At 43.0% G+C, this 19,634-nt stretch overlaps 1 protein-coding gene across 8 annotated transcripts in view; it reads right to left on the bottom strand.

Annotated features, from left to right (window-relative positions):
- Positions 1–19,634, bottom strand: part of KCNH5 (potassium voltage-gated channel subfamily H member 5) — a 544,426-nt gene that overhangs the window by 482,748 nt on the left and 42,044 nt on the right. The window contains exon 1 of one of the 8 annotated variants that reach the window (XM_063947263.1): positions 12,275–12,384. The exons of 6 other annotated variants lie outside the window; for them this stretch is intronic. The gene's annotated coding sequence lies outside the window, so the exon portion shown is untranslated. Of the gene's footprint in view, positions 1–4,650; positions 4,707–12,274; positions 12,385–19,634 lie in introns of those variants that run through there. One more of the 8 variants, XM_063947265.1, reaches the window with a different exon arrangement.

The following is a 19,634-nucleotide window of genomic DNA, read 5'->3' as shown; positions in this document are numbered from 1 at the left end:
ACTAGCAATCACAGACTGAAAGGATTCTAAGGCCAGAATAGGCCTGGCCGAGCCCACAGGCTTCGGAACGTGAAAAGAAAACAAAGGCCTGAGAACTGTCCCGATTCAAATGATATCTGAAAAACAGGGATCAACCTCCTTTGCGGTTAGAAGCATATGGAGCGCCGACTGCAGTATGACTCTCTTGACTCCTGAGACGGTTGTACTCCAAAATTTAGTCTGTAACCGCCCAAGCCTTCTCAGTACTCTCCGTAGGACCCCGACATGCGCCTACCCTGGGACCCTCCAGGTGGTAGGAAGGTTTGACCTGTAGTAGGTGTATAGGATGACTTAAAGTCAGACTGGACCGAGGATGCTGAACCTCTGCTTCAGCTTTTTGCCCTGAGATCCCCTGGCGACGGAGATATCGCCCGTGTGGAGTCGAAAGCTTGAAAGGGCACGGAAAAATCTAAAGGAAAGACCGGTAAAGGTCTGTCTTGGAGCTGGGGCAGTAGTAGGAGAAAGCAAAGTGGACTTACCTCCAATGGTTCAAGAAATCCTGCAGAAAGTTCCTTCCCCTGAACCATCTGCCCCGTAGGATTTCATGTTCACCTGTCACTGTCGCAGCCCCAGAGGTCGTCGGGTTAAGACAGCCCAAGCGAAAATGCAGGTTCCGAGTCTGCAGACGTGAAGACCTCCATAGAACATAAAGCAGAATCGTGATTCTGACCCGTACCAAAGTATCAATTGATCCTGATGCGAAACATCCTGTAACCTAGAGGACAATTGTTCCACAACCTACCTGCTCCGGACAAGGTAGAACCCCGCTGCCGTATATGTGCGTTCGATGGATGCCTGAGCAAGGTTGCCTCAGGAAAAAACGGCAGCTTGTTGGACCGGCGATACATCGAGGGGTATACCCTGGAGAGGTACTGATACCATTTCCTGCCATCTGCGGGGAAAGGATAGGAAAACAAACATTGTTTGATACCTGAAATTGTGTATTCGGGTGTCTACCGGAGCCTGCCCAGCTCATCCGATACTGGACCAGTCGCTGTCATTTCGTCATCGGCGTTGTACCCTGATGGACTTGACGTGTCCGCCTCCTTTACCTGCAGTATCAGACGAACTGCTGTATAATGCACCTGGATATTCTGAGACACTGGTTCAGACTCCACAGAAAACAGACATCATCGGTATTGTAACATGGAAGGTTAGCAAGGTTCCTTTAGAAACCTGGAGAGGTGAAATGACGTATAAGGTCTCTGGTTAAGAGTGACATTACCTGCATAATCTGAGCTGTTCAAACAGGAGTGTCCTGCAGGTGCGTGGAGTGTTAAGCAGATGGCTCCACCGCCTACTTCACACCTAAGAGGGAATTCTTTGACTATCCCAGGTGAGACAAACGAAAGGAGAAAAGGTGGGTTAAATAAACACAGCCCTATGTAAGGTCTGCACTATAATGTGTGACCGACACGGTTCAAATAAACTTTCTGGAGCAGCGGAGACCTGAACCAGTAGCGCTGCGCTGTGGGACAGGAGTCTTAGCCCTAGGCTATAGGAGCTCACCTTAAAGTTGTTGTTTTTTTTTTTTTTTTTTTTTGGATTCAAACCTCTGTTCAGATACCCGCTACTAGCGTACTGAGCTACAGCGCTATTTGTCTGATGCCTTACACATATTCCCAAATTACAAATAGCATTAGTAACTAGTGACACCAAGGAATAATAAAGGGAAGGCAACACCCCGCCCTGCGTTGAGGGCTGAAGAGATGGCTGCCCCGCACAATCCCCACCTAACAGGTATTTCTATGACTTGCGTAGCCCTATGTAATGTCTGCAGTATAACCTGCAGTGACAGAGTAGGAGCTTTAAAGTAGGTTTTTGTTGGGATCACAACCCTGGTCCCTGTGTTCAGATGTCCCCGCTACTGTCTGATGCCATACACATTCCCCAAATTACAAGTGACATAAAGGAATAATAAAGGGAAGGAGAACCCGGATGGTCACCCCAAATGGCGGTTAGCCAGTGATAAAAGCTGGGGAGAAATGTTATGTGGCAAGGCGGTGTTAACTCTTATAACTGAACATCCAATATACATGGGACCTTATCTATTTGTCTCTGAGTATGCAAGATTAGCCCACTAGGCTATAGGAGACACTGCAAATATGAAGCCAGGTCTGTACCTGGATGTGGCAGAGGTTTCCCCTGCAGGGAGGAAATGGCCGCCAGAGTGAAACTCCTCTGGGCTATGAGATAAAATCAATATAATGGATAACTGGATTAGTGCTGAGCCACTCTGACTGCATAGTATATATTACACTCTCACCAGCACCACCTGTCTGAGCTGTGCATTAAACTCAGATAAATGGCCACTATACTATAACAGTGGCCGGGGAGCGGAGAGCGCTGAGCCCGCTGTACAGAGCGGGAGTTAGCTCCGCCCCCCGGTTATGGCGCCTTATTGAAAACCTATATCTAACGAAGCGGGAAGCGCCCTGTACCCTCCGCTGGACCTGCGAGTCAGCGCCGGGGAGCGGGGAGCGTTGAGCCCGCTATACAGAACTAGTAGAGCCCTGTATCTGCGAGCCGCCGCCGGGGAGTGTTGCGCTGTACAGAGCGCGAGTCGCCGCCGGGGAGCAGGGAGCGCTGAGCCCGCTCTACAGAGCAGGACTTAGCTCCGCCCCCTCCGTACAAGGCGCCAAATTTAAAAATTGCTTTGCGCTCCAGCGGGATCCCTGAGCCGACTCTGTGAGTCGCGCTGAGCGGGGATCCATGCGGGGGGTGTGGGGAGCTGGGGGAGCGGAGGGGGGGCCGCACCAATTTACAGACAATGCCCCATTATGATCATGGTATCAGAATGACACACACTCCGTTGTCAGTCAGGGTTGCAGGGGATCTGTATATCACATACTCAGCCTCCCCCATTCATCATGTCTGTTTCTCCATAAGGAGGAACAGGTAGGATACATGAAGCACTCAGTACATTACAGCCCCAGAGAGCCCTTCTGGAGTGGGTTGTACAACAATAAACAGTGCATTGCTCTAAAAACATAAATCCACCACAAATAAAGTACAGCTCACTCACCACTGCTGCTGTTCTTGGTGGATCGGCCCCGACACGCGCCGCACGCAGCGGTGTCCGGCCGCATATACTTACTGCTGCCCAGCTGCCGGAATCTTCTGCTGGATGGAGTGGTCCCGACACGCGCCGCACGCAGCGGTGTCCGCCAACTCAGGAGAGCTCAGTGTCTCCCTCAGCCGGGGCCCATCCCGAGCCGCACGCAGCTGCGATGGGACCCCGCCGGCAGCTCCCGCGGTGCAGACTGGTAGTGGCAGAGCTGCCAGTCCGTGCGTGTGTGTGAAGAAAAATAAAATAATAAAGAAAAAAGAAAAAAATTCTTCAGCTAAACCCAAGTGAACCAGCTCACCTCGGGCACTAACTAAGACTGGCTTGGAGGGGAGATAGTAGGGGAGGAGCTAGCCACAGTGTGAGAATTTTTAAAGTGCCAGCTCCCAATTACTGCCTACTATTTCCCCATTGTAACTACGCTCCAGTGGCCCCTAGTGGATGAAGGAGAAAGGTGAAATAGGGGGTATCAGCCACACAACATCCTAAAAAATGCAAAAGGTATTAAATGGTATATAATGTAAGCAACACAGGTTCCTTTGAGCCATTAGAAAAGTATTTCTATGCTGTGAAAGAATGTTCACATTTAAAAAAAAAAAAAAGGTATAATTATAACGGAGCCAGTTTCTTAGGGAAAGGAAATGTTAATGCCTTATTTCTCAGTTGTAATGGAGGTTGCTGCACAGTGATTGAATAAGCAGGAGACGCACTTTAATATTATGGATTTTCACTTTTCAACAACTATTGAGATAATCTTTAAAATTAAAGCAATCACCGTTAGCTCCTCAGGGAGTGAAATAAAGAATGTATCCCGGACTGCAGGAACTGAGACGCTACAACTCACGAACTATTACAATAATATTAAAGACCATGGTCAAACACAAAACGCTAAGCTATATGAAGAATATGGTCCACTGTGTGTTCCTGTGCCGAACATAGGGGGTCATTCCGAGTTGATCGCTAGCTGCCGTTGTTCGCAGCGCAGCGATCAGGCTAAAAAGCGGCACTTCTGCGCATGCGTATGGGACGCAATGCGCACACGCGACGTACTTTCACAACAACCGATGCAGTTTCACACAAGGTCTAGCGACGCTTTTCAGTCTCACTGCTGGCCGCTGAGTGATTGACAGGAATGGGGCGTTTCTGGGAGGTAACTGACCGTTTTCAGGGAGTGTGCTGAAAAACGCAGGCGTGTCAGATACAAACGCAGGCGTGCCTGGGAAAACGCGGGCGTGGCTGGCCGAACGCAGGGCGTGTTTGTGACGTCAAAACAGGAACTAAATAGTCTGAAGTGATCGCAAGCACTGAGTAGGTCTGGAGCTACTCAAACTGCTCGAAAATATTTTGTGGCCGTTCTACGATCCTTTCTTCCGCACTTCTGCTAAGCTAAGATACACTCCCAGAGGGCGGTGGCTTAGCGTTTGCACGGCTGTTAAAAGCAGCTAGCGAACAACTCGGAATGAGGGCCATAATACGATACCGGGTAAATTATTGCACAGATTTATCCCCACCACCAATTCTCGCTTGCATCATACAGTAGTTACCTCTATTTCTTTCTTGAGGTTCTCATGCTCTGTCATTTCAAAGGGCCAATTAGACCTATCTGGAAAGATATCTATGAGTCCACATATGACATCATGTATATGCATATAAAAATTACCAAGGTGTTGGGTATGTGTGACCGGTGGTCAGGAGACGGCCGGTCACAATACTAACGGCGGGATCCCGGCTGTTAGGTGGCCGGCAGGGGGCGAGGGCAACAAGAAAACCCTTGCGGACTTACTGCGCTCGCCACAGGTTCTATTCCAAATCTATGAGTGTCGTGGACACCCACGAGTAGGCATAGTTCCTGTTGTTCGGCATGCCGACTGGTGGGATTTCAGATGCCGTGTTTCCGGTGTCGGTATTGTGACCGGCCGTCTCCTGACCACCGGCCATGTAAACGCATCCCCTACCAAGTACACACATTCAGATTGTACAGTCATCTTACAACTGAACTAATTCTGCTTCATGGGAACAATTATTCAACTTAAGTATATTAAGTAATATTAGATGTCCCATATAGGAGCCTACATTTTATTTCAATTTAAAAAAAAAAAAAAAAGCATAGAGAACTATGTTCCTCTTATTAATCCCTCAGGTTTCCTATTTTACTCAGACATGGGATCCAGGCCTGCAAAGTATAAAGGGAAAGATATAGTAGGATATGTAATAGCAGAAGAATTGTACGGTAAATGTATATAGTATACAGTTAGATATGTCCCACACCTACAGTACACATAAGCAAGGCAGTGTAGCTCAGCGGATAGAAGTTAAAGGGGGGTATTCAATTGGGTCAATTTTTATTTTTTTTTATTTTTTTTGCCCAGGCAAAAAAACTGAACTTTCCGCTATTTTTTGGGCAAATGGGGATTCTCCCTGTTCAATAGCAGGGCGGTATTTTCGCCTATGCGAAAAAATATGCAGGAGATAAAAACATGTGGATCGGCAAATCCCCGTGTTTTCTCACCTGCGCCGGCAAAAACGCGGGCCGTTCTCACATATTTCGAGGCATTTTTCACCAAAGCCTTTTCACTAAAAAATAAAAAGGTGAAAAGGCATTGGTGACAATGCCTTAAAAACAGGTGAAAACGGGCCTCAATTGAATAGGCAGGGGGCCGAATTCAATTGCTCCGAGATTACCAAAGCTAACTGAATACCTCCCTAAGTGTTAGCCTGGTATGGGACTAATTAAATAGATGTATGTTGCCACAAGATCTGCTGAAGTAACTACATTTAATCTGCATATTACATAAAAAAAGAAACCTTTATGATGTTTGTATTCTTGACAGTACATAAAGCCATCTCAGGCAATGTCTACTATAGCAGCAAAGCCACTAGAATTGTAGGTATATTTTATTAGGGTGAGGAAAGGTTTTCAGTCTCCAAAACGGTTTACAATGGAACTAGTAAGAGATGAAGTGGGAGCAAATAAAACAACTTGTAGCGGGATGACGTAAAAATACAGGCAGTCAAGATCCCAACGAGTCCTGACTAGAGATGTGTGGGTTCGGATTTACTCTGTTTACGCTAAATTACAACAAGTTTGTATTTATCTGGATTTTTCTTACTGGCTATCCAAAACACGACTGCGGGATAATCAATAAAAAGCCCTTTTTGAGGTAAATAAATCCGAACCGTAATCCTGACACATCCCGAGGTAAGTACAGGGGTTGGGATTAGGCTGCGGGAAGGGGGGTAGGCGTAGAGAGAAAATATTTCCCGGGATGTGTTGGGATTCTGCCCATCAGGATCCGGTCTGCCGGGATTTGGTATCCAACCCCTTGTAGCCAATCACAGCATTACAAATAGAATCAGCATAACTATTTCAATAAGGCCAACTCCTGTACTCTATGGGGGTCATTCCGAGTTGATCGCAGCAGCAAGTGTGTTAGCAGTTGGGCAAAACCATGTCCACTGCAGGTGGGGCAGATGTAACATGTGCAGAGAGAGTTAGATTTGGGTGGGTTATATTGTTTCTGTGCAGGGTAAATACTGGCTGCTTTATTTTTACACTGCAATTTAGATTTCAGATTGAACACACCCCACCCAAATCTAACTCTCTCTGCACATGTTACATCTGCCCCCTCCCCCTCCCTGCAGTGCACATGGTTTTGCCCAACTGCTAACAAATTTGCTGCTGCGATCAACTCTGAATTACCCCCTATGTTCCTGTGTAAGCAAATCTGGGCTGGAGGAGAGGCTAATGGGTCCTACACATTTCCAGACTACACTGAAAGATCTTATTAATGAACAAGATATCTTTCAGAATGTATGCACCAACGATGAACGATGCGTGGCCCCGCGCGTTCATTGTTGGTACTGGCTAGTTTATACATGCATGCCAGTACGGACAGTATCGTCCATATTAGTATGCAGGGCTAAGGGGCCGGGTGATGGGGGGAGTGAAGACCGCCAGATTGGCCGTCGGGCAGCTTGGCGGCCAATCGGTAAATGTGTAGGGACCTTAAGCATACATATCCCAGATCAACAGTGCAGAGTGAGGAACATTATAACAAAGTTTATATATCCAGTTTGTTATAAATAAACAAGTTTTATGTGCCTCCCAGCAACACTGGTTTACAGAACACTACACTAATAACATACCTCCCAACTTTTCATACTTACAAAGAGGGACACACGCGCGGTGAAGCCGTGCGCGCTCCCGGAAAAGGGGTGTGGTCTAAGAAAGGGGCGTGGCTCCACGGGAGGACCAGCGATCGCAAGCCACGCCCCCGTTTTTGTCACTGAGGGGGCATACGCAGCGCTCTGTGAGCTGCTGGCATGCCCTCTCTCCCTCTGTCTGAACTGAATAGACGCTGTGCACATGCGCACAGCGTCTATTCACCACTGCTCTGCTAAGCAGGGCAGCGAGAGACAGAGCCTCCCAACTGCCCCCCCCCCCCCCCACCGCGGGACAATGCGGCCCGCGGGTGGGACGGCGGGACAGTCCCTAAAAAACAGGACTGTCCCGCGAAAATCGGGACAGTTGGGAGGTATGTAATAATGATAAACACAAGCTTTCTTTCACCATCTTGTATGTCACTTTTATATTTGTATATTTCTCAGCTGACCCAATTTTGACATTACAGTCCCAATTTGCAGGCCTCAAAGGGTCGGCATTTTATACAAAAGTGAGAGTTTCTAGTTGGATAGGGGTGAGATAGTAAATAAGGTGGGTTTGGGCAGGGCTTATTTTGTTCTGATTTGGCATGTCTATGTGTGTGCCCTATTGTTCCATCTTTCCGTAACGGTTGAGCAAGACTGTGTCTGCCCAATCAACAACAGTTATTCTGGTCTCACACTAGACAAACTAACAAAACAGAACTATGCAATGATTACACATGTAACAGTATGATTTACCGACAGACACAATACCGACGGTCATCATCCCGACAGCCACTGACCTACAGTCAAAATACCAACACAGGCAAAATACAGACATTCATTATGACGACATGTTAAAAATGCTGACAGTCAGAATACCAACATTTAACATGCCGACATGTCAAAATACAGGCGCATTTTTCGGGGAGGTCCAATGTCGACATGGCCACCGTCAAAGTGTACCGCTGCACTTGGCACACTACTATATTCCCCCTCCAGGTCTACTAGGATTGTTAAGTATGAACAAGTCTGTTTCTGGGCAAAAATTCCTTGACATTTTGTCTTGTCGGCATTTAAAATGTCGATATTCTGACTATCGGCATTTTGAACATGTCGGCATAATGAATGTCGGTATTTTGACTGTGTCAGTATTTTCACTGTCTGTTAATGGCTGTTGGGATTATGACCGTCGGTATTGTGTACCCAATCTAGTCACCTCTTTTTCCCCCCATTGTAAGTTAAAAAAAAAACCTGTGTTAGATTTTACTTATACAAATAGATTTAGAAAAGGGAAACAATGGGTGCAGCGGCTTCTAGACTGTAGTTAGTAGATTCTAGTGCAGAACCAACGCATGTCAGACGTTTGTGCGGGATCAATACGAGATCTCGCCGGACAAGATCCCGGTGGTTGGAATAGCGACGCCGGGATCCCGACCGGCACAATCCTGACAGGGGGCAAGCGCAACGCAACCCCTTGCGGGCTTGCTGTTCTCGCCACGCTGCGGGCACGGTGCCTCGTCACGCTGCGGGCGCGGTGCCTCGCTACGCTCGGCACACTAATTTATTCTCCATCGATGGGTGTCGTGGACACCCACAGAGGGAGAATATGTCAGGATTGTGCCGGTCGGGTTCCCGGTGTCGGGATTCCGACCGCTGGGATCCCGTCCGGTGGGATCTTGACCGCATCCCGTTTGTGCTCTGTCAGCAGAAACTGTGACCTTTGTCTATTGTCCATTGTAGAATAACCATGATGCCAATGTTCTACGTTGTAACAATAAATAAGTGAGGATTTTTTTTTTATATAACATCACCATGCATTTTCGGCTGCCTTAAAGAACGTTCTTAAAATAAAATAAAAATATATAAATATAATTGTGAACACAGTTCATTATTAATCTTAGCCAGCAGCCAAGAAGGAGTCATCTCATTTTTGCAATGACTCAAATGCTTCACTGCTTTTTGCGTTGCTGCTGAAAGCGCAGCGAATAAAGAGAACACACATTAAGGACACACTTATCACATAAAATGATGACAAGCAATAATGGTAAAATCGATCTTCTGGTAATGCATGAAATCTATAAAATCGATTAAATGGTGCAGTCAAAAGAAAAATGCATTCAACACAAAGCTACAATGATTGCAGACTGCTCCCCAGATATAAACCATCGTTCAGGGCACACTTATATCATAATATAATGACAATATTGGATGAACAATAATAATGATGGACTGAGTCACGAGGAATGCCTGGAGTCTTTTTGACACGAGATGTAATAAACAGCTACAGTGTTGTAATTGGGTACAATAAAAAAATAAAGAGTTTTCTGATGGATGTGGATGTGGTCAGCACAAAGCATATTATTTACCAATGCTACACACTCATATAATAGGGGTGCGGTATAGAACATCTACAGTATTTAGGTTGACCGTAAATATATTGACACCAACGGTCGACATGCATTAGGTCAACAGGGTCAAAAGGTCGACATATCAATGGTTGACAGTTTTTGGGGTCAAATTTTGTATGTTGTAACCACCATCAGTAGAAACGTATACCCTCGTGGCTCGATTCGCTCAGCACGCTTTGAGAAAGGTTACTATTCCCAATCGTAGTCCATGTGGATAGTAAATAAAGCTAGTGTTGGGAAAACGAGTGTGATAGGTAATCCCGGTTTTGGGATGTTGGCAGTCACATGACCAACTGTGACATCCCTATTTTTAAAATGCCGACAGGGAACGGGCTAATTAATTTACCCCTCTCCTGCCCCCTACCATAACCTGTCTGGGGTGGTAGCTAGGGTTAAGATAGTGCGGGGCATAAATGTGTTATGGTTAGTGTCCGAGTCAAGTTTGAGACAACTTATTAAAAGGTGAAAGTACCTATTGCTAATGTTCTCACCGTGCAGTTACTACTGTTGATATGATTCGCCGCATTTTGCCGATTTTTCAAGCGATAGCTTCCCTATATCCTTGCAGGTATGTCATGGAATTTGCACGGTCACATATGGGCCGGGATGTTATGAGGTCCAAGTTTGGCGTCTGTGCGGGATGCAAGACGAATTCAGACATTTTTTAAAGGGGCAGTCACTTACAACGCATGGTTTAAGCCTTATACATGATTGCCCTTTAAAAAAAAATCAAAAAAAAAATCAGTGTTCGGCCGCCATCCCACAACGGCCTCTGAACTCGGTCTTTATCACATCCTGGCCTTGTTTTGTTAAAGCCATTACAGTATAGCAATAACTGGCAACAATTATACTTAAAAAATGTATTACTTAGTAGAAGTGATAACCAAATTTGGGCTTTTTGTTTTACTGTACATGCCGATAAGTATCTGGAGATCACAAAAACACTGTAGGTTTTAGTTATGTAGTTACATAGTTTGTGAGGTTGAAAAAAGACAATCCGTGCGTCGAGTTCAACCTATTTGTGTTCTCCTACTCTGTATTATTTTCAGGAGTCATTTTATCTGTTGATAAAGTCGGCCGTTGTGTTGTATTTCCTCATTTTATTATAACTATGGTACGTGATCTATCCACCATAACCCTGTATATCCTTATCCATTAGGAATTTATCTAGGCCATTCTTAAAAGTATTGACAGAGTCTGCCCTTACTACTCTCTCAGGCAGGGAATTCCAAACTCGTATTGTCCTTACTGTGAAAAAACCTTTCCGCCTCTGTGTGCGGAATCTCCTCTAACCTAAGTGGGTGTCCACGTGTTTTCTGGGCTGGTCTTAACAAAAACAGACCCCCCCCCCCCAAAAGCTCTGTGCATTGTCCCCTTAAATATTTATAAGTGTTGATCATGTTTCCTCATAATCTCCTCTTTTCCAGTGTGAACATGTCAAGCCTTTCCTGGTATTCCAGCGTCTCCATCCCCTTAATTAGTTTGATTGCCCGCCTCTGAACCTTTTCTAGTTCCAGGATATCCTTTTTGTGGTAGGGTGCCCAAAATTGTGTATAGTATTCAAGATGTGGCCTCACTGTATCATTTATATAATGGGAGTATAACACTCTCATCCCTTGCATCAATACCCCTCTTTATGCATGCTAGTACTAGGTTTGCCTTTTTTGCGGGTGTGGTTCGTTTTATCGACAGTATCTAGGTCGACAATGTTTAGGTCGACCACTATAGGTCGACAGTCACTAGGTCGACATGGATGGAAGGTCGACAGGGTTTCTAGGTCGACATGTGCTAGGTCGACAGGTCTAAAAGGTCGACATGGGGATTTTTTTATTTATTTTGGCGTCGTTTTCTTCGTAAAGTGACCGGGATCCCAAATTAGTGCACCGCGTCCCCTCGCATGGCTCGCTTCGCTCGCCATGCTTCGGGCATGGTGCCTTCGCTTCGCTCGGCACACTTTACCGTTCCAATCGTAGTCCACGTGGATCGTTAAGTATGAAAAAATCCAAAAAAAAGAAAAAAAATGTGAAAAACTCATGTCGACCTTTAGACCTGTCGACCTAGCACATGTCGACCTAGAAACCCTGTCGACCTTCCATCCATGTCGACCTAGTGACTGTCGACCTATAGTGGTCGACCTAAACATTGTCGACCTAGACACTGTCGATCTTCAGACCGGATCCCCTTTTTTGCCGCTATCCTGCATTGGGTGCTGCTGCTAAGTGTGTTATCTATATGAACACCTGAATCTTTTTCCAGTACGGAGTCCCCTAAAATCACCCCTTTAAGTATTTTGACAGGCAATATTCTGCTATGACTGCAATAAATTTAAATCTTGCGCTGAATGCAACACATCAAAATCTATATGCTTTTTATTTTGCGATACAAAGCCTAATGCTACAACTTTATATTTCTTAATCACATATAGGACTGCAGAACAGGGAATTGTTGGACGGATAGCAGGTACTTCATCTTGCGAAGCAGAATCTCAGGAGGATACGAAATGCAAATCGTTTTAAGGCCAAGCCATAAAATCACATTACAACTAACTTTAAATAAAATATTGCTGCCAAATCTGCAAGACCTTGTATATTACTAACTTTAACATTATACCAACATTTTATTGGCTTTCTTCTGTGTTTCTCAATACTGCACTTTGTTTGCATGCTCTGCAATATACAGCAGCCATTGAATCTTCCCTCTCTCCGTAATAAACTGGGGCACTTTAGTCCCTGTAGAATTAAAAATGTTAATTAAGAAAATAACCTATTAAATAAACAATACAGAAAGAAAAAAAAAAAAGAAGAAAACATATGCTGACAAAAAACATGATTCTATAGATGAGAATAGTTGTCCCAAACAGGAACATAGCAGCTTTTCAACGTAATATACGTTACATAGAAAAGGTCGGCTGCTGTTGCTAATGTAGGACATACTGTAATTAGATGGCAATCATTGACTATATAGTCACAACACAGTATAACAATTATAACTACAACCGGTATGCATACATTTTAAAGCAAAAGCCGATATTTGTGTACTCTTGAAAATTTACATTTGACTTTATTTTTTTTTTGCAAGTAAAGCCTATCCTACGTCACATAATTTATTAACCTGTTTATATAGTGCCAGCATATTCCATAATATACCTAGCTGTACTGGAAAAATACTTTTTTCCGGTAAAGGGGTTCACATAGATAACATATTAAGCAGCAGTACCCAAAGTAAGAGTGCAGCAAAGAAGGCTAATAAGATATTAGCATGCATAAAACGGGGAATTGATGCTAGGGACGAGAGTATTATACTCCCATTATATAAATCACTAGTGAGGCCACATCTTGAATACTGTGTGCAATTTTGGGCACCATATTACAAAAAGGATATCCTGGAGCTAGAAAAGGTTCAGAGGCGGGCAACCAAACTAATCAAGGGCATGGAGACGCAGGAATACGAGGAAAGGCTTGCAAGGCTAGGCATGTTTACATTGGAAAAGAGGAGACTAAGAGGGGACATGATCAACATCTACAAATATATAAGGGGTCAATACACAGAGCTTGGGAAGACCTGTTTTCTATAAGATCAGCACAGAGAACACGTGGTCACTCCCTTAGGTTAGAGGAGAGGAGTTTCCGCACATTGAGGCGAAAAGGTTTTTTCACAGTAAGGACAATACGTGTTTGGAATTCCCTGGCTGAGAGAGTAGTAACGGCGGACTCAGTCAACACCTTTAAGAATAGGTTAGATAAATTCCTATCGGATTAAGATATTCAGGGTTATGGTGCGTAGGCACGCATTATAGTTCATTTAACTAGTCCTAACATAAAAATAACTAGTCCTATAATAAGACTGCAGAGGAGACCACAAATAGGTTGAACTTGATGGACAATTGTCTTTTTTTAACCTTAGTTACTATGTTACTATGTATGTTACTATGTTACTATGTATGTTACTATGTTACTATGTCTCATCAGAAGCCCAATGTAATCGGGATTGACCGGAGTAGCACAGGTAGCTTTTCATGCTACTCCATTTAAGTTGCGGATACTGGTCAGACGAGGCGGAAGCGGGAGTATGTGCATAGCGCACTGCATATGCTCCACTCCCTGAAGATGGAGAGTCAGCGGCAATGGTAAATGTTAGAGGCACCCTGATAGAGAGTGTATTTAGGGTTACATTTACAAACTATACCGAGTCTATTTTGCACATTTTGGGGTCTATTTACTAAGCCTTGGATGGAGATAAAGTGGACGGAGATAAGGTACCAGCCAATCAGCTCCTAACTACCATGTCACAGGCTGTGCTTGAAAACTGAGACTTAGGAGCTGATTGGCTGGTACTTATTATCTGTCCACTTTACCTCCATCCAAGGCTTAGTAATTAGACCCCATAGGTTCTGATTCCGAGTCGCATGGATCTCGCAGCCTACTGCCCACATGATAGATATTGGTGAGGTGCAGGATCAGGTATCACCACTCGGATGAAGATTGAACCGTGGTATGGACTGATACATCTGTTGATGGACCACACTTTCCAATATAAGGGCATCTTCTGTCTCATGGGAGTGCCGCAGGCCTGTATGCCGACTTCCTTGCTTGCTTGGTTGTAGAGATGACTTACTGCAGACACATGGATAGTTACTGCAGACACATGTATAGTTACTACAGACACATGTACAGTTACTGCAGACACATGTATAGTTACTGCAGACACATGTACAGTTACTGCAGACACATGTACAGTTACTGCAGACACATGTATAGTTACTGCAGACACATGTATAGTTACTGCAGACACATGTACAGTTACTGCAGACGCATGTATAGTTACTGCAGACGCATGTACAGTTACTGCAGACGCATGTACAGTTACTGCAGACACATGTATAGTTACTGCAGACACATGTACAGTTACTGCAGACGCATGTACAGTTACTGCAGACACATGTACAGTTACTGCAGACACATGGATAGTTACTGCAGACACATGGATAGTTACTGCAGACACATGGATAGTTACTGCAGACACATGGATAGTTACTGCAGACACATGGATAGTTACTGCAGACACATGGATAGTTACTGCAGACACATGTATAGTTACTGCAGACACATGTATAGTTACTGCAGACACATGTACAGTTACTGCAGACACATGTATAGTTACTGCAGACACATGGATAGTTACTGCAGACACATGGATAGTTACTGCAGACACATGGATAGTTACTGCAGACACATGGATAGTTACTGCAGACACATGGATAGTTACTGCAGACACATGGATAGTTACTGCAGACACATGTATAGTTACTGCAGACACATGTATAGTTACTGCAGACACATGTACAGTTACTGCAGACACATGTATAGTTACTGCAGACACATGGATAGTTACTGCAGACACATGGATAGTTACTGCAGACACATGGATAGTTACTGCAGACACATGGATAGTTACTGCAGACACATGTATAGTTACTGCAGACACATGGATAGTTACTGCAGACACATGGATAGTTACTGCAGACACATGGATAGTTACTGCAGACACATGGATAGTTACTGCAGACACATGGATAGTTACTGCAGACACATGGATAGTTACTGCAGACACATGGATAGTTACTGCAGACACATGGATAGTTACTGCAGACGCATGGATAGTTACTGCAGACGCATGTACAGTTACTGCAGACACATGTATAGTTACTGCAGACACATGTATAGTTACTGCAGACACATGTATAGTTACTGCAGACGCATGTACAGTTACTGCAGACACATGTATAGTTACTGCAGACACATGGATAGTTACTGCAGACACATGTACAGTTACTGCAGACACATGTATAGTTACTGCAGACACATGGATAGTTACTGCAGACACATGGATAGTTACTGCAGACACATGGATAGTTACTGCAGACACATGGATAGTTACTGCAGACACATGGATAGTTACTGCAGACACATGGATAGTTACTGCAGACACATGGATAGTTACTGCAGACACATGGATAGTTACTGCAGACACATGTATAGTTAGTTACTGCAGACACATGTATAGTTAGCCACGTGACTCTAAGCAGCTATCCTGTGTGATGGGAGATCCTCAGAAATAGTATACAACCCACCGGTAACTGGATGAAATGACATATAAATAGACTGCGTTTGGAATGTAAACATATTTTAATAAACCAATTGAATAAAAACAAATAATCATCAATTAATAAAGGCACTACTGGACCATAACAATGTGTTCTGATGTCATATAAACGTATATATATATGGATAGGCAATTTGAATTTGTCATAATATTTTGAGGATTGAGATAGATCAGTCTCTCTATGATGCAAGGCCAATCTGATTCTATATATATATATATATATATATATATATATATATATATATATATGTGTACAAAAAGTGCAGATAGCGCTACAACCTGAATATTCTATAACCAGATATCCCTGAGATGGGAGATCATAAGTTACACATGAAATAGTGCAAAGCAAATTATTAAATTATTTAGAGAACACTCCCAGAGTAAATGGTGTCGCAACCAGATTTCAAAATGTCCAATTCCCAAGGGAACTTAGTTTTCAAATTTGTTCTAGTGATAAATCAGTTGCGCCTTCAGTGTTTGTGAATAAAACGTTGCAAATCCTTAAGTGATCGTTAGAATATGCGTACCAGACATATGTAGAACATTCGCCTTGTTTAGGGTGTCTTTGCATCTGGATGTTCCTTACTCGTACTGACTCTCCGTTCCCATCCGTCCAGGCATTGGTGTGGAGTTTGTACGTATATGCAAGACAATGTGTCAATATACTGCTCTTAGAAAAGTGACTTGGTGCTATTTTTGTGCAAAGTTAGCAATAAAGTGAATATGTGCAGAGGAAGTGCTGTAAGTGCTTATTAAAAATATATGAATAAAAATGAATATATTACTGGCAGTGTGCTAATTCCCTTTTTCCTTAGGTAATGTGCTTAAATACCATTTCTTAGGGGTGCAACACCATATAGCTCAGTATTCAGAGGAGATCTAGAGAGGAGGTATATTTATATGAGGCACTTACATCTAGAGTTTGCAATGAATTAAAAAGATGCTGCCGTCATTCCGTCATCAGACTTATATACCTTTAAAAAAGTCCCATATGGGAAGGAAAAGCCTCTGATAGTGTAGTATTATTTAAAAAAAAACATTTAATAATACATAAAACGACAAAAAACATATAGATGGACTCGTACAATTTAAAAGTGCATATAAGCTTATCTGTTATTTCCTCAGATAGGAGCGGAGTGCCGGTAGGTGCCCAACGCGTTTCGTCCCTTAGTTCATCTCTGGGACTATTGACCCCTAAGGAAGTCCCAGAGATGAACTAAGGGACGAAACGCGTTGGGCACCTACCGGCACTCCGCTCCTATCTGAGGAAATAACAGATAAGCTTATATGCACTTTTAAATTGTACGAGTCCATCTATATGTTTTTTGTCGTTTTATGTATTATTAAATGTTTTTTTTTTAAATAATACTACACTATCAGAGGCTTTTCCTTCCCATATGGGACTTTTTTAAAGGTATATAAGTCTGATGACGGAATGACGGCAGCATCTTTTTAATTCATTGCAAACTCTAGATGTAAGTGCCTCATATAAATATACCTCCTCTCTAGATCTCCTCTGAATACTGAGCTATATGGTGTTGCACCCCTAAGAAATGGTATTTAAGCACATTACCTAAGGAAAAAGGGAATTAGCACACTGCCAGTAATATATTCATTTTTATTCATATATTTTTAATAAGCACTTACAGCACTTCCTCTGCACATATTCACTTTATTGCTAACTTTGCACAAAAATAGCACCAAGTCACTTTTCTAAGAGCAGTATATTGACACATAGTCTTGCATATACGTACAAACTCCACACCAATGCCTGGACGGATGGGAACGGAGAGTCAGTACGAGTAAGGAACATCCAGATGCAAAGACACCCTAAACAAGGCGAATGTTCTACATATGTCTGGTACGCATATTCTAACTATCACTTAAGGATTTGCAACGTTTTATTCACAAACACTGAAGGCGCAACTGATTTATCACTAGAACATATATATATATATATATATATAAAAATCAACAAAAAGGTATCCCAGTGCGCTATTACATATAAAATTATTAATACAATATATGAAATTGAAGAGAATCCACTTGACGGAGGCCAATCACATGTTCAGTTTTACCAAGGTTTTTTTTCAGTGGTGCGTACCCTAGAATGAGAACCCTTAGCAAAGGTGAAAACACTAGGTGAAGATTGTGATTACAATGACACAATGGACACGAGTTGATGAACCCTACGCGTTTCGTCACATTGACTTCATCAGGGGCATACATCAATTAGATATCCACAAAAATTGTGAACAGCCATTTCTCAGATATGATTTTAAAGTCCTAACAAGGAATTGTTTGATAAAAAGATATAAAAATCCATAGAATAAAAACAATCCCAAATAGTAGATGCTATGTTGCATCTGCAGATGCAAAAACAGGCGATATATTCGCTTAATAATTACCAATACTTCCAAATGGAAAAATTTGCACAAACGCTCATGTGTGCATGTACCTGGGTCATCAGTCAGATTATATATATATATATATATATATATATATATATACACACACAGGTTGAGTATTCCATATCCAAATATTCCGAAATACGGAATATTCCGAAATACAGACTTTTTTGAGGGAGAGTGAGATAGTGAAACCTTTGTTTTTTGATGGCTCAATGTATACAAACTTTGTTTAATGCACAAAGTTATAAAAAATATTGTATTAAATGACCTTCACGCTGTGCGTATAAGGTGTATAGGAAACATAAATGAATTGTGTGAATATAGACACACTTTGTTTAATGCACAAAGTTATAAAAAATATTGGCTAAAATTACCTTCAGGCTGTGTGTTTAAGGTGTATATGTAACATAAATGCATTCTGTGCTTAGATTTAGGTCCCATCGCCATGATATCTCATTATGGTATGCAATTATTCCAAAATACGGAAAAATCCCATATCCAAAATACCTCTGGTCCCAAGCATTTTGGATAAGGGATACTCAACCTGTGTATATATATATATATATATATATATATATATATATATATAAAAGTCTCCGGTATATTAGCCAGCAAGTCTTGAGAAAGTACCTGTAGTTTAGGCACCTAGGGGGGAGATTAGGGGTAGGCTGCGGGGAGGGAAGGTTAGGGGGTTGGGGAGAGGGGGTACACCCCTTACTCACCCCTGTCGGCTTATTAACAATCGGGACCTCAGCGTCGGTATTACGTGCGCCAGGATCCCAAGCGCCAGCTAATCATACTGATCCCCTGTTACTATACCATTTATAGATCTAACATATTACGGTTAACTAATTAACTGAAAGTGAGACCAAAGGCTCTTTATGTCCCTTATGTAGTATTTTTACAATATTATAAAAAGAGGGGTTTTCCCAATTATTAGTGATAATAAATCCCATCATTTCCCAAACATAGGACCTTATCCAAGGTTGTACGCTAATGCATTTGCAGCTGCTATCCTATATGAAGGTAATGTGCAGAAAATCTGCTAATACTGCCTAGAAATGGAACCAGCCACCTGCTAGTGGTCTAGCGAATCTCAGCCTCTACCTGCACATGTTCAGCGGCGGTCACAGATCCTACCATAATCGATTTGCTGAGTAAATAATCGGCATTGTGTACAACTATGAATCAGTTCTATAGCACCTTGGTGGAGATCCATTCCCTGGGACTCCACCATTCGCTGTACTAAGGTATAGCAGGAGAGATCCAACCTGAGGGCATATTTACTAAACAGTGGCATTTCAATGCTATCATTGGTTGGTGGTTCTGGACTCTGGATTTAAAAGGGTAATGATAATAACAAGGTGTTTTACACATAGGCAGAACTAGCGGCAGTGCAGC

The sequence above is a fragment of the Pseudophryne corroboree genome, chromosome 12 (assembly GCF_028390025.1).
Source record: "Pseudophryne corroboree isolate aPseCor3 chromosome 12, aPseCor3.hap2, whole genome shotgun sequence".
NCBI lineage: Eukaryota > Metazoa > Chordata > Amphibia > Anura > Myobatrachidae > Pseudophryne > Pseudophryne corroboree.
The sequence above is the reverse complement of the archived record's forward strand: the minus strand, read 5'-3'. Positions and strand labels throughout refer to the sequence as shown.